The 16414-nt window shown below is 40.5% G+C and overlaps 2 long non-coding RNA genes across 3 annotated transcripts; one reads left to right on the forward strand and one right to left on the reverse strand.

The window, feature by feature from the left end:
• Nucleotides 1–1364: 1364 nt before the first annotated feature.
• Nucleotides 1365–2798, reverse strand: LOC135410606 (uncharacterized). The gene is made up of 2 exons (XR_010428777.1): nt 2537–2798; nt 1365–1871 (listed from the first exon to the last, which is right to left on the reverse strand). It is a non-coding gene; the product is annotated as an uncharacterized LOC135410606 (long non-coding RNA).
• Nucleotides 2799–2904: 106 nt separating this feature from the next.
• LOC135410605 (uncharacterized) lies at nt 2905–11779 on the forward strand. 2 transcript variants are annotated; one of them, XR_010428775.1, is made up of 4 exons: nt 2905–3161; nt 3280–3349; nt 11355–11436; nt 11713–11779. It is a non-coding gene; the product is annotated as an uncharacterized LOC135410605 (long non-coding RNA). The 2 variants fall into 2 exon arrangements; XR_010428776.1 differs by lacking the exons at nt 2905–3161; nt 3280–3349 and adding an exon at nt 3358–3528.
• The last annotated feature ends 4635 nt before the right edge of the window (nt 11780–16414 follow it).

A 16414-nucleotide genomic window follows, 5' to 3' on the forward strand; every position in this document is an offset into this window, starting at 1 on the left:
TCTGAGCTGACCTCATGTGGTATGGAATATCCTTTTGGTCAATTTAGGTCACTGTTCTCGTTGTATCTCCTCCCATGATCTTGCCCACACCCAGCCTAGATGGTGCTTATGCTGTGCCAAGCACTGCTCAGCAGTAGCCAAAACACTGGTGTGTTATCAACACCTTTCTAGCTACTAGTGCAAAGCACAGCACTGTGAGGGCTGCTATGGGGAAAATTAACTCCATGTCAGCCAGACCCAATACAATCATATCTCTAGCCCTCCACTGGACCCACTCCAGGAGCTCCATGTCTCTCTTGTATTGAGGAGCCCAGAACTGGACACAGCACTCCAGATGTGGTCTGACCAGGGCTGAGTATAGTGGCAGGATCACCTCCCTTGACCTGCTGGCAGTGCTTTTTGCCACGGTCCGAGGAGGGAGGGGAATGGGGTCGTGACACAGAACGGATGGGTGTGGGGACAAGGTAGAGGTGCAAAATGGAATCCTTTATTGAGGTGTGTCGGGGTTTTACGAGTTTTAGGTGGGGAAAGGGCCGGGACATGGGGTGGAGCATGAGACAGACAAACAGGGGAACAAATCAAGGTAGGGACACAGGCAAAAGGGGGAGGAAAAGGGCAAATGGTAACTGTCTCCTCTCTGCAGCTTCTTCAGCCTATCAGAGAAGGGAGCAGGGGAGCAGGGAGCAGGCAAACTCGTGGTGAGCCTGAGCAAGCCCAGGCTGTGCACTGTGTAGTATGGATATAATGAAACCACATAAAAACAGTAAAGTCCATATAATAACTGTAAAGTCCATATAATAAAGTCCTGTCAATTGCTGTATGTTTTTCTCCATGCCTGGAACTGTTCCTATCCTGAATCTTGCTCCTTCACAGCTTTTCCTAATGCACACCAGGATACCATTGGCCTTCTTGGCCACAAGGGCACACTGCTGACTTCTGGACAGTTTGTTGTCCACCAGGACCCCCAGGTCCTTCTCCATAGAGCAAATTCAATATAGTATTTTGTTAGTGAAATGTCTTTCACATTTTTAGGTGAAATGTACCTTTTTTTTAAGTAGCATACTGTATGCTATGTTTGAAAAAATATTATAATACAAATTTTTGATAAGCACAGAAAGCAAGACTGAAACATATTGTATGTATGTGAAGCATCCAAACTCATGAAAAAGCCATGATGTAGAATTTTTTTTAATTGTAGTTATTTGATTTTGTAATCTGAAAGGTACATTGCTATACGGTAATGCAGAAATTTATCTACTAGGTTTTGATGAACAAGTGCAGTAACTGCATGAGATAATGGTACCAGGCACCTGACATATAACACAACAGACAAGGTAGTATTTGCGTTTGCAATTGATAAAAACTCAGCTTTTGCTTCCATTTAAATTTATTTTTTGAGCACAGACATATCTGAAAACATGGCTTGGTCATTCTAAGAGTAAAGTAAAATTGTATGTTAACTTTGAAGGATAATGGCAAATACTTGCCAGGAGTGCCTGATGACTCTCTGTGAGGCTGGGACTGACAGTTATTTTGCAGGTGTGTCGTGGTTGAAGAGCTGTGTCATCAGGGGAAGGAGCTATGGGAAGGTGTGAACAGGCTACATAGTATTCAAGCGAACGAGAAAGATACAAAAATTATTTTCAGAGATGGTACAGTCTCACAACTCTTGAGAGTCTCAAACCTACATCGTAGTGGAGAATCAGGTGAAGACAGAACCCTACAGGGAAATTAGTCAAAGAAATCTTAGTCGAGGGTCTGTTAAAGATGAAGGCTGAAAGCTGGTCACTGCATGTACCAGGAGGAAGGTTCCTCCTTCTTCTCAAAATTTGACAGGTAGAACTGGTAGCTTCTACAACAGGTATGAGGCTCTGGAACAAGAAGACCAGACAATTGACGAGGTGGACAAAGGTCCTTCTAGGGTAGTGGGGCTGCCTAAAACAACACCACTTGTGCCCTGCATCAAGACCCCCTCTGTTAACAGAAAAAGAAGGGTAATCGTAACAAAAATCTCCCTTCAAAGGGAAATGGAGGGCCCCATATGCACCAGACCCAACTCACAGCGAAGTCTGTTGATTCACAGGGGCTCAGGAAAGGGACATTACTGCAAAACTCTCGAGTCTAGTAAGGCCCTCTGACTACTATCTGAACAACTATTGGTTGTTCAAACTGGTAGCAATGGAATAACAAAGAAAAGTCAAGGGCAATCAAAAGAGACCTCAGGGCCCTGGGATGATTGGTAGAGGGATCAGAGCACAGGTAGCGTTTTCCTGTATTCTTCTCATAACAAGCAATAATATTGGTAAGAAAAGGCAGATCCATCAGGTCAATGAGCAGCTCTGAGGTTGGTGTAATTTGAAAAATGTTGGTGTTTTTGACCCAAAATGGGATGGTCTACTCCACATCTGGTCTGCTGACACCTGATAGGATGCACCTATCTCAGCGAGGAAAAAGAGTTCTAGTACAGGATCTAGCGAGGGTTGTTGACAGAGCTTTAAATTAGCTTGGAAGGGGAAAGGGACAAAACCAGTCTCACCAGTGATGAGCAATGGGATGGTGTGCCAAAACTTTAGGAAAGGAGCACTAATGGGATCCATCAATCTGCTTCACTAGGTATTGGCTACAATGTATCACATCTGAAATGCTTCTACACCAATGCACATTGTATGGGGAACTAACAATAGGAGCTTGAAGCTTTGGCCCAGTCCCAGAGATTGGCGTAAGTGAGACTTTGTGGGATGAGACCTGTGACTGGAGTGCCCCGTTTGATGGTTACAGGCCCTTCAGGAGGGACAGACAGGGCAGAATAGGCAGAAGGGTGGCACTTTACATAATAGAAGGGTTAGAATGTATGGAGTTCACAGTTGGCAATGGCATAGTTGAGAGCCTCTGGGTAAGAATCAAGCGACAAACAAATAATATAGATGTCACTGTGGGAGTGTGCTGTAGACATCCCAGCTAGGACAATGTCACCAATGAATTATTCTTTGAGGAACTAAAGGACACTTCCAAGTCAACTGCCCTTGTCCTTGTTGGGGACTTCAACTTGCCAGATATTAATTGGGAGTATCACATAGCTGGGACAACCTGGGCCAGAAGATTCCTAAAACACCTGGATGACAACTTTATGGAACAGATCCTAAGGGAGCTGACTCAGAAAGGTGCTCTCCTTGATCTGCTGCTTGTTAACAGAGAGGATCTTGTGAGCAAAGTGGAGATTGGTGGCTGTCTTGGCCACAGCGATCATGAAGTGATTGAGTTTAAAATCTCTGTTGACAGGAGTAAAAGTGCCAGCAAAGCCTCAACTCTGAACATGAGGAAAGCAGACTTCAGGTCGCTCAGGGAATTAGTAAGTAATATTTTCCCCTGGGAAAATATTTTTGCAGGTGCTGGAGTCCATCAGTGCTGGTCACCTTTTAAACATCACCTCCTAAGGGCACCAGAGCAGGCGATTTCCAAATGCTAGAAGTCAAGCAGGTGAGGCAGAAGGCTGGCTTGGCTGAACAGGAATCTTCTCTTGGAGAAAAAGTAAAAAAGAAAGGTGTATGCTCAGTGGAAGCAAGGTCAAGTGACATGGGAAGAATACAGAAGAATCCCTTGCTGTATAGGGAGAAAATTCATGTGGCCAAAGCTCAGCCGGAGTTGAAGCTGGCCAGAAATGTGGGGGACAATAAAAAGAGTTTTCTCAGATATGTTAATGGCAGTAGACAGTATAGAAATATCATTAGCCCATTACAGGATGAGGATGGTCATCTCTCAAACAGGGACAGAAACAAGGCAGAGGTGTTTTATGCTTTCTTTGCCTCTGTCTTCAACATGGATGATCAACCAAGGGGGTCTCAGTGCCCTGAGCTGGAGGACCATGACTCCCAGTTAACCCTGAAATTGTGAGGGATCTGCTGCTTCAGCTGGCTCCCTGCAAATCTATGGGGCCTGATGGGATTCATCCCAAAATCCTCAAAGAGCTCTTTGATGTCATCGCAAAACCTCTCTCAATGATTTTTGAGCAGTCTTGAGACTATAGAGAGGTCCCAGCTGACTGGAAGCCAGCAAACATTGTCCTGATTTTCAAGAAGGGCAAGAAGGAGGACCATAGAAAGCACAGTCCTCTCAGTCTCACTTCAATGCCCAGAAAAGTTATAGAGAAGATTATTCTGGGAAGTATTGAAAAACACCTGAAAGACAACACAGTAATGGGTCACAGCCAGCACGGCTTCTTGAGAGGAAAGTCCGGTTTATCAAACCTGATTTCCTTCTATGACAAGGTAGCCCACCTAGTTGTTCAAGGGAAGCCAGTTGATGTAATCTTTTTGGATTTCAGTAAAGCTTTCAATACTGTCTCTCACAGGATCCTTCTGGAAAAATGTCCAGCACACAGCTGGATAAACACATCATGTGGTGGGTGAGCAATTGGCTCACGGGTCAAGCACAGAGGGTAAGAGCGAATGGGGAACATCAGAGTGGTGACTTGTCACTAATGGGGTTCCACAGGGCTCCATGTCAGGCCCTGTGCTCTTCAACATCTTCCTAAATGACTTGGACACAGGACTGGAAGAGATACTAAGTTTGCAGATGACCCAAAACTGGAAGGAGCTGTTGACTCCCTTGAAGGCAGGGAGGGCCTGCAGAGAGACCTGGACAAATTAGAGGACTGGGCAATCACCAACCATAGCAAGTTCAAGAGGAAGTGCTGGACTCTGCGCTTGGGATGGGGCAACCTAAGATGTACATACAGACTGGGAATGAGATGCCAGAAAACAGTGCCAGGGAACTGAGGGTCCTGATCGATGGCAAATTGAATACGAGTCAGCAGTGCCCTGGCAGCCAGGAGGGCCAACCATGTCCTGGGTGGCATCAGGCAAAGCATCGCCAGCCGGTCCAGGGAGGGGATTGTCCCGCTCTGCTCTGCAGAGGGCGACCTCACCTTAAGTATTGTGTGCAGTTTTGGGCATCACAATATAAGAAAGATATGAAGCTATTGGAGAACATCCAAAGGAGGGAAACAAAGATGGTGAAGGGCCTCGAGGGGAAGCCATGTGAGGATCAGCTGAGGGAATTTGGTCAGTTCAGCCTGGAGAAGAGGAGACTAAGGGGAAACCTCATTGCAGTCTACAACTTCCTTGTGAGAGGAAGATGAGGGGCAGGCACTGATCTCTTCTCTATGGTGACCAGTGACAGGACCTGAGGGAATGGCCTGAAGTTGTGATAGGGGAGATTTAGGTTAGATTTTAAAAAAAGGTTTTTCACCCAAAGGGTGGTTGGGTGCTCAAACAGGCTCCCTAGGGAAGTGATCACACCAAGCCTGACAGAGTTCAAGGAGCATTTGGACAATACTCTCAGGCACATGGTGTGATTCTTGGGGATGGTCCTGTACAGGGCTAAGGGTTGAACTCAGTGATCCTTGTGAGTCCCTTCCAACTTGGCATATTCTGTGTGATTCTGTGCTTTAAGAAAAAACCTGCTAAATCATGCAGCTGTTCAGTTCCTACAACTCCTGTAATTAGCTTGTCCCTGCTCCCTTTCTGTTAGTGATTTTCTTTACACTGCAAGATACCATGGTCCAGCATGTGAAATGGCTTTTAGTTATGAGTAGATCAAATAGTCATCCAAGAATCCCAAGTATCTAAGCTTACCTTGGTACCTCTGCTGCCATTTGGAATGAAGAATGGCTGTGTATAATTGTTAGCAGTTATTTCAGATCAATCAAATTGTGAAAATGAATGTAATTTTCTCTCTGTAATTTTCTTTCTGTCTGTTATTCTTTTTTGCTGTGTCTCTTTCTTACAAGACTGTTCATTTCTACAAAGAGTTCATTTTTATATCCCAGGGACTTCACAAACTGTTGTCACAGACATAATTTTAATTACTTTAACAACATAAAACAAGATCAATATACCACAGCAGGCAGAAATGCTATCTAACCTTTGAGCTTGTCTTGGCAACATTTAATGTCAGCATGCAGCTGGAGAAGGACCAAGCTTTGATGCTTTTATTCACTCTTAGCAAGTGCTGGGAGATTCTTAATGAAGGTGAATGATGTGTGTCCTCTAATACACAGGGCTGAATGCACGCCATGATGCCTCACCTTCATAACCAAATAGTGATGATTTGCTACATAATTAATGGTGATTAATTCCTAGAAAATCACAAGTCAAAGAATCACAGTCAGCAGCAGCAACAGCATACCAGACCACAGACACCACCTTGCTGAAAAGGACAAGACTGGTGCTTGTGGCAATACCTGCTTTTGTGAATCCAAAAGTCACTTCTAATACCTTGAGCTCAGGTGTATCTGCCAGAGTTGAGACCTGGACTCAATTTGTGCCTAGGAAGGAAATGGCACTCTCCCATCTCCATGGCTAGAAGATTAGCTACAACAGTTCAAATCCACTGTAAAGATTCTGTGCACCCAGTCTTGCAGCTAAGCTGAGAGTTTGGAAGGAGGGAAGGAATACAGGAACAGGCAGCACTTAGACAACAAAGCCATTCGAAGTGAGACAAGGCACAAAGAAAAGATAACACAACTCCTTCCTAGGAACCATAGGGATGCAGCGTTTCACAGAGATTAGACCTAATCCACCACTCTCTCACCCATATAGTATACATTATGCCAACTTTTAGGGGAGTGCATGACTTCCATATCCATTTCCAATTCTTAGGAGAAGAACAGTGCAATGAAACTCCTCCTTGTAGATGAATATTTGCTTAAGTATAAAAAAAAAAACAAAAACAAAAACAAAAACAAAACAAACCAACCAACCAAACAAACAAACAAAAACAAAAAAAAACCCACAAAACTCCAAACCTTAGAACAATGTAAAGCTACGTGAGGCTTATTTTGTCCTCTCAACAAAATTAAGATAATTTGCAGCTCTTGTTGCTCAACACGAGTATTTCCATTTTTTTCATTGCTCAAATAGTGTTCCAAATCTAAACTAGGCCACACATCGTTACAATGCTAAACATGTCAATATATTTCTGCAAAATTTACATTTCTAAGGCAAAACAAATCACCATAATATCTAAGGTTTTTTGCAAAACAAGAGGACTTACACAGAATCATTGCAACTATGTACAATATTCCTGAAATTATTTTTAGAGATTAGATTTTCTTAAAATTAATGACAAAATATTTACAGAAGAGAAAAAAATATGCATGCATTTTTTACCTCAAAGCAGGAGGATTTTGATCAGTTTCTAGGATTTCTTGAGCTCAGAAAGGATCCTTGCTAACTTACAAGCTATTATGTGAAGCCCCAGAGGTGCTCTAACGTGATGCTGTGCATCATCTCTCAATGACCTCCCAGATGAGAGAAAGGTCTGTATTTTCTTGTGGATATTCAACTGAATAATTGGTCCTGTAATTGTTCAGGGTTTATTTGAATGACAGAAGTGGCCGAAAGGACTTATACTTTGTTCTAGTCATTTGGTTTTCACTTCATACGACCTGTAACCAAAGACATGGCATGACTGTGTTTCCCAGAGGGAACAAAAGAAAAAAATGCACTTGTCAGTTATTTTGTTAATAATAACCTTGAGCCTTTATATACATTTTTATTCATAAAATTTACCATATCCTCTTTATTAGATGATGATTGCTTCTACTGTAGACACTTTTAGTTCTTTTGTGGCACTGCAGCAAGCTGTGCTGTGTTAGGCTCTTGTTGCAGCAGGATCATCACCTGAATTCACTTCAGACAGAAATTATTTGCTATCTGTTCTCCGTGATTCCAGATTTCCAAATGTAGTCTACTGGTATCATATCTGTAGTACCCTATTCAAATATGAAGTGGTTGTTACTGCTTTTGTAATGCAGAAATATCAGGTTATACTCTTGCCCCAATGCATGTCTTAAGTCTTATACAACTAACAGACATGTCGAAAGCTTTGATGGTTAAAGACGAAATATGTCTTGCGGTCACATAGATTTCCATGTACTTGGTTTTCTCTAGATAATTATGTACAAAATTACTTGTCACCTTCAGCACCTGGTTAGAACAAGGATAAAACACTTTACTGAGTGACATCAATTACCTTTAGTTTCTTGCTTAACATGACTTAGCTTTTCCTTAACTCAAAAGAGTGGAGACTTGATGCTTCAGTTAAATAATGCAAAATCCATTCATGAAAACAGTCTGGTTTGTTGCCCCATCTTAAATCAGCATTTACCTTCTTTGTTAGACCAGATTATCACTGCAGAATTTGGCAGCTTCATCCCCACTGAAAAACACAGTGTCTAGGTTAGTCATCCAATGCCCAATGTAAATGTAAAGAAGAATATGCCCAGTGGCTTCATGACAGCAACTGAGATAGACAAAAGCTCCTTAAAAAATCTACTGGAATGAGACATATTTCTCCTTTTTATCACTTTTTTCCTTTCAGGCAATTTTTAAAAAGAGGCTGTAAGCTCAAGTGACCTATTCAAAAGTTCTAAACTGCCTTAAGTAGGAAAATTTATCACAGTCATGATTGACAGATGGTAACAAGTCTCAAAAGGATTTCAAGAGCTCCTTATATTATATCTAACATGTCAAAGGTACAAACTGCAATGCAGGAAAGTCTCTGAATATTTTAGTAAAAACAAAAAAGATCCTGAATGAGAGTACCAAATGAATGAGACTGGACAACACTGCAAAGCAGTGGGGAAAGAAGGACCGGCATGCAAAAACAACTTCTGCATCTTATGCAGTGTTCATTGTTCCAATGTCCAACTTACAACATTTTGTCTTTGCAGATGTCTTTCTTTCAAAGATCTTTCCCTTTACCCACTGCTTTTATTCCACTCGTATTATGTGAAAGCTTCAGTTCTCTACTGATCTCAAGCAGTTTTTTCAAGTATTTAATCTTTCTGGAGGGTGCAATAATTTCAGAGTATGGGGAATACCTGTTTGTTGACTCATGGAAACTATTTCCACCCTCACAGTAAGGAAACAATTGAATGCTGCTACTCCACAATTGATGCAGAAGGCTTTCTTCATGAGGCTAATTGAAGGGACATGTCTGTAATTCTGGGAGAAATCAAATGCATTGTAGGTGGACATCTCACCCAACTTCATCACTGTAGAAATAATATTGTTATTTGAAAATATTATGAATAGGATACAGTACAACTTACCTTATGCTATTCTTCAGACCTCACTAAATGCTTTGAACAGGAAAGACAAATTTATTTGGTCTTCTGTTAGCAACAGGAAATACCAGACACGAGAATGTGAATCATCCTTTCTCTCTCTTCCTCCACCCTTCTCAAAGCTATATCTTTATGAGTTTGATGCACTTTCACACTGCAATTTCCTGTAGGTCACAAATGAGAAGTAGCAAGTAGTCAGCAACCATTTGCATCTGGAAACAGTGAATCCTGACCAGTATCCCAGTACAAAATCCATTAATTCACAGCAAGGAATAAATTCAAAGCTGCCTAGAGAATTACAAGGAGGTTATCACTACTACATTTTCTACAAGCATTCCACTGACTTCTGTCTTATTCCTAGCTCTCTCTAGTCAAGTAGCATAGAAGTACTTTGTCCATAAGTAAAGTACATAAACAGAAAACAGTACTTTTTTTAAAATGAAAGGGGCAACATCCCTACAGATTTTAATTTTTTCTCTATGTCCTGGTATCAAAGCATAAATATACAGGCAGAAAAACTTAATTATGTATGACTGTTTCAATCCTTTTAAAGGTCTTTGTTGCTTCCAAGGCAGTGATTTCTGCTAAAAGGTAGTGACTGAACTAGAAGCCAAAGGCCATGTAAATTGCTTATCTATTGATTAGTTAGTAGAAAGTGCACAATTGCAAAGAGTGAATCGGTTTTGCAGGGAGGGACATTGAGTTTAACAACAAATGTCAAGTGTAATTTGGGACTAAAAAAAAAGAAGTGACTGGTTACCTTTAGACACAATCTGACATCTTAAATACATTTGTCAAACCAGAGGGAGCCTAATAGTAACTTATTCAGGCAAATGTGACATTATCCAGCACAGAAATATGCTGGAAATGGTTCACTTTCTTTGTACAAAAAAATGTTTTCAGTACTTCACTGATAGATAGTCACTGGCAAATAATGTGTCAAACCTCTCCTTTATTCAGCTTTCTAATTTTTTCTATTATTAAAATTATATTCCATGCATGATATGATCCATGGTATATAATTTTATGGTTTTTATTTTTCAGTTGAAATATCCAGAATATTAAAGTACTTCTTGTTCTACACATAGTTATTGTGTGAAACTACAGCAGCCAAAAGTTCAGGCTTTGACGCGTATCTTGTCATCTTTTTTCTTACACAGACTTCATTTTTCTTATACATGTTTCCAGTTTAATGGCTGATCAAAATAATGATATTGTTAATTAATTTCAGACTGCATCTACTCTTTACTTTCTGCCACAGACTGTTAATTCCTGCATCTATCCTGTCACCGCTGTCAAAATATACAAATGTTACATTTTATTGGAAAGTTTTATAGCACCATACCCCTGTGTTGCTTCTGTTCCACAAATTATGTTGGATCTATACAATGTGTCTTATCCATTCTTGGAATGCTAAGTTACAACAGAGTTAATATATTTCTAGTTTGGGGGTATGGAAATGGTTGTGACAGCTACAAGGCTGAGATATACCAGATGTTACTCAATAGAGTATATAGTATTACATGTTTTGATATGCCACTCTGCACCATTCTGTTAAAATAAAACTACTGAAAATTTAGATGAGCAGCTTATGGTTGATCTTATGCAGACTTTAAACATATATTCCTTGATTTTCTCCCATTAAGAAGCACTGTTTATGGCAATTATTTGGATGAAGATTATGGCTGTTGTGTGGTTGCACTAATTCAGGTTTCTATTGTGAGCAATAAGTGCCTGGGTTTTGTAAGATACTTTACAAATACAAAACATCATTGTCAATACCTTGAAACCTTCATGCCACTATTACACGCTTGAGTAACAAATTGTTAATTACAGTTCTGTTCAGTCTTGATGTATCTCCCTCCGTTATGAATTGAGGGACAATCAATTGAAAATTCCTATTTATCAGCCTGATGCAAATGAAGAGAACTCTTGTTTCCACAGCAGACACTCATATCACAAGTTACTTTCAGGTCCTGTGCAGTCCTTTGCTATTTGCCCTGGCAAGCCTTCACTTCTCCCTCTCTCCTACCAGGTGATACTGGATCTGCCTGTTCTCCTACTGCAAGGACTAGCCTTGCCTCTCCTGGTGGAGATGGCAAATGGAGTGGTGGGAAATAAAGAAACTGTGGGAGGGCTAGTGCAGCTCAGAGGCAAAGTGACTGTTTTCTAAAATCTAATACCAAAGCAGTATCTGTAGGACTCCTGCTGCATCACTTTACAGCCACAAGGTTGATGGGGAGAAGCTGGAACTATGACCTTGTCCTGCTCCATGACCAGGACTACACAGTGCCTTACAGCACCAGGTAATTTTCTCTTCTTGTGCTCAGGGGCCCATAATTCCAGCATCTGTGAACTTGATTTGGAAGATATCAAGGACCCCTAATTCTACCAAGTCATTAAGAGCTGTGACCACTACCCTACCACTCCTCAGATGGCCTTGTTAGTACAGATGGGCAAAAAAAAAGTTTATCTTAAAGGCAAGCATGTTAGGGAGAAGGATTCAGAGTTCAGGTGCTAGGACTCCCCATCTCACACCTCTCTTGCACAGTCATACTCTTTTATTTCTTTCCGATCTTGAGGCTGAAGGCAGAGGTTTCAGTAGCATCAGTAGAAGAAAATGATCTCATGGAGGATTCCAGCTACTAGATTTGTGCAGGGTCAAATCACCAGCCACCAGCAGCCAAGTGATAAATAAGAAGCTACCTGGAATTAGCTCCAGTGGAAAGGCAATACAGCAGCAAGGACAGGTGTAATAAAAGATATTTTCTATGCTGATATTGATCACCACCATCATTCCTCTTTGCTTTAGTTTCTATTCAAATGAATTCTAGTCATTTCAAGCATATTGACTTGATTTCTCTCCAGATTTTAATTTTTCTCCTTGCATTCAGATGGGTTTATTATGCAATAACAGTGCAATGAGTTACCACTCATTGCACTCATGGGAATAGTGATTAATTTAATTATTTGTTTAGCTTTGGTGCAATAGCATTCTGGAATTTGTTGGAGCATCACATTTCTCAAGAGTCTTTGCAATTATTTTATGATTGTAATCCAGCAGGTACTCAGATGGGCTGGTCTAGTAAAATATGACCAAAAGATTGGAAATAAAGAATAACCATTTCCATTATTAAAATATGAAACAAAAGAAGCAGCTCTTTCCGCCCTTTTCTCCCTACAGAAAAAAAATAAAGACCATTATTTATCTAAATGAAAAGCAAAAGAATTACCAAATACCTCAGCCAGTACATAAATTTTTAAAGTCATAGAATAATTTGAGTTATAAGAGAACTTTAAAGGCCACCTAGTCCAATCCCCCTGTAAAGAGCTGGGACGAAATGAAAAAGTAACAGGCTTTTCATATTCAGCTGTTGATTTCAAAGCTACAGCTGACTTTACCCAAGTTTCAATTGCAGTCTTCCTGAAGCAGCAGCAGAGAAGCAGCATGCCATTCCTGTAGCCTCACAGGAAAGCTAGCAGAAAGGTGATAAAGACCATGAACAAAATGAAAAGCAGGATCCTTCTTATATAGATTTCTAGTCCTTCCAGCAAGAGGCAGTGTAGTGGTTTGGACTTTGATTTTCCCCCAGAGGCCAAGAGAAGTGGTAGACCCCAAGGGGTGGAAACCCTTGGAAGTTTTGAAGTTCTGCCCAATGGGCGCTCCTGCAGAAATGTAAACATATCACAACCAGACCGGAAGAGAAGAGTTGTAGTTTTGTGTTGTTGTAGGAGAGGTGGCCATGTTGTGAGCCATGAGGAAGGGGCTCTGTGCCCCTTGGGGCCTCTGGCCCCCTCCCAGCCCCTGGCTGGGGGGCTGCAGGGACCTGGAACAGCATAAAGCTGGGCTAGGTGCCTGTAGTTATGCCGGGAGATGCTTTTCTCCATGGGCACAGAACAGCAGCTGGGACTGACCAGAGAAACGGTGGCAGAGAGCCAGAGATAAGACCTGAACTGAAGAAGCAGCAGAAACAACATGCAGCACCGGAGAGAAGACTCCTGGAAAGGGAGGAGAAGAAGAGAGTAGCAGAGAGACAGAGTTTGGGGTAAGACTGTACCAGATCCCCCAAAACTCCCTTGGAGACCGTCTTGGAGAAGAGGGACATGGACTCCTATTTTAGAGGAGCCTTGGAGTATGCAGCTAGAGAGAGAGAGGAGCTGAGAAGCTCAGAGAGTCCTGGAGCTGGACCGGGACGGCCAGATGGAATGCAGGAGGAGTTGACCTTGGCTCCCCCCCCCCCTTGCACTGCTGCCGCGGTGGCAGCCTGAGAGGCAGTGGCACAAAGGCCCTGCAAGAAGGAGCTGAGTCTCCTGGAGATACCAGACCTTCACGAAGACCCCCCTGTGTCTTCGTGATATGACGTGGTGATACGACCTTGTCTGGGGTTACGAAGCCCACGGAAGACCCCTCGGTTGAGGCGATGGGGCCGAGGGAAGTTGGATATCTCCCTCGTTGAGTGCTGGCAGAAAGCCAGCTATCAGCTGCTGCATGTGGAGAAGAGAGACAGACTGCTGCCTCAGAAGATGAGAAGATGTTGCTGCTTAAGGACTGGAAGGGATCTGTCCTTCTTTCCCTCCTGGACTTTTATTTGGAGGGGAGAAGAGATCTGGTCCATTGTAAATACATATGTCATGGTAGAGATAGTTTGTGATCATGTGTATAATGTGATATGGTATTTATTTGTACAGTCACTGTAATATATTCCCTTTCCCCCCACTTTGAGTCTGGTGTGTTTTGTCTGGAAAAACCCATCTCACATTAGGTTGAGATGTGGGAGGGGGAATGGAGCTAGGGAACTGGATTTTGGGACTATCTCAAACCATGACAGGCAGGCAATCTCTTAAAATACAAAATGCTAGAACTGCTCTTTGTAGAGCCAGCATTGCATTTTTGTGGGGATTATCTATGGTTACTGTACTCACCAGGGTGCGATAAACCCATGTTAGACACAACTTCTAATTGCTTGTTTTGGCAAGGAGGTCCCAGTCCCACTGTGTGTCAGATGGGAACATCCTAATATTCAGATGAATGGACACACAGTGCAGACTCTTATGAGAAATGCTGTCATGTGATTTTGGATTTTTTGTTGATAATTATCTGATTGTGGCAGGACAGCATTATGCTAAAAACACCCTTCTTAAATAATTTCATTTTTTACATGGTACTTAACATTTTGTTTTCTCTGGAACAGTGGGAGTGCTCTCAGAGCTCCTGTAGAAGATCACTGCACACTCTCTGCTCAAGACAGAAAGGAGACTGTAACCATATACAATAAGCATTATCCAAAATCTAATGGATAATAAAGATCCATGCATGGGTTTACAGCTCAAGAAAACAGGGGTTTTTTCCTTATGCAATAGCATGGATAATGGAAATTTAAAAGTGGATTAAAAATCAATAAACTTGCAAAATTATGTGCTAGAGAATAGGTAGTAAAAATGGTAATTTTGCTTGGCAAAATCTGGGTATACATTTTTGACCAAGTACTAAAGTTTTAGAGACATAAGTAAGTTTGAAAAAGCTTAAAATAACTTTTCATTTTGAATAAGTTAGAGCTATAATCATTACATTTTCTTCAGTACAAGAGATCATTGTTTTAAAAAGACTGCAATTGCTTTTCATTACACAAAGGGAATAATCTTCAGTAAGTGGGAAAACTCTTGTGCACCACTGGTAAAAGTCGTGTCAGAAAATTTTTCATACAAGAACCATACAATTGGTATATAAAAGTAATAAAGTAACAAGGTGAAATTATGAGAGGGCAAAATCACTCTGTTCTCATCTGAGGAATATAAATGTGTATGGGAGAAACACATGCAGTATCTTTGGGGATAATCTACCATATCATTCTAGGAGTCAATTCTGTCAAGACCTTGTTATTCACAGTGTAGTACTTTGTGAACATGAACATGAATTCCTGTTGAAAATCAATGCAGACCTTCTCTGCTTAAAGGACATTTCATGAAGCACTGGAAACAAAGAATCATATCCTTTCTGTTGTTAATAATTTGATCTCTGACTTCAACAGAGACACATCTCCAGACCGATATTTTTTCTTTATTTAGTATAAAGTTTAAGGTGATAAGAAAAACAAGGTTTGGATGTGGAAATTATTTCAACTGGCATACTTCTTAAAAATAAGGGTCTGTCATGCTCACAATCCCTCCTTAAGGTCTTCGCTAATAATAATAATAAAAAAACCCCTCTCCTTTTAAAATTTCTTCACAGTTTACTAATAAAAAGCAAAATATAAAAGTTGAATAATCATTATTATCAATATATTGCTTTTTAAATCCTTCTTGTCCTGAAAGATCACCCACTGAAATGATTTTTAAAAAAAGATCAAGAGGCAAACCCCCCAAAATTTAAAGCTTTGTAATCCCTACATAGTATAAACTGTCACTGATATGAACTAAGCTGGACCTCTTCCACAACTCTAAGAACACAAAACAACCCCAAAAGGAAGGCTGAAGTAGTTGGTTCTCTTTGCATGGTGATAAATTTTTTAAGATAAGAGTATCACTCAGATTTGTAAATCTTTTTGAAAATATTTTTATTCTAAGTATTTAATTTTATTTTTTAAATCTCCTACAAAAATTATCTTAAAGAGAAAGTGTTTTAAGTAAGGAATTTAAATTAATTTTTAATTTTAATTTTAAAATAATTAAATTAATAATTTAATTTTCTCCAGGGGAAAAAAATAAAATAAATACCTAAGCATTTCCAACAAGAAAGAAATGTATACGTAACATTTTAACAATGCTAAAATGCTTTCACAATGAAACAAGTTACAAATTCCTGTCTGCACCTGTTCATTTAAATCAGTGTCAGCTAGCAATAAGTTCCATAAGTACCATGGGTCACACAAAGGCAGTAACACTGCTAGATGAGACCTATAGCCTTCATAAAAATAAAACAGATAATACTGATGAAAAACTGCTATTGGTTTGCCTAAAGCTATTTACAAATTCTCCTAGAAGAATTTTTAATATTAACAACAACATCTCCAGACAGACTGAGATCATAGTCCATGCACAACTACTCTAGGGAGAGGAAAAGGCCACTAAAAGCCTTGGCCAGTCTCAGGCCAGAAATTAAGTCTACTTCACACAGACTGGAATAACATATAACATATATATTATTATATATTATATATATAATATATTAACTGCAGGGAACTTCTCCCTGCAGTACTGCACAGAGCACTGCAACCTTCATGACTGTCTCTTGAGATGTTACCTAAATCAGAATTCCTTTCTGTAGGCATGAATATTAATCTGTAC

Source organism: Pseudopipra pipra, chromosome 3 (assembly GCF_036250125.1).
Source record: "Pseudopipra pipra isolate bDixPip1 chromosome 3, bDixPip1.hap1, whole genome shotgun sequence".
Lineage (NCBI taxonomy): Eukaryota > Metazoa > Chordata > Aves > Passeriformes > Pipridae > Pseudopipra > Pseudopipra pipra.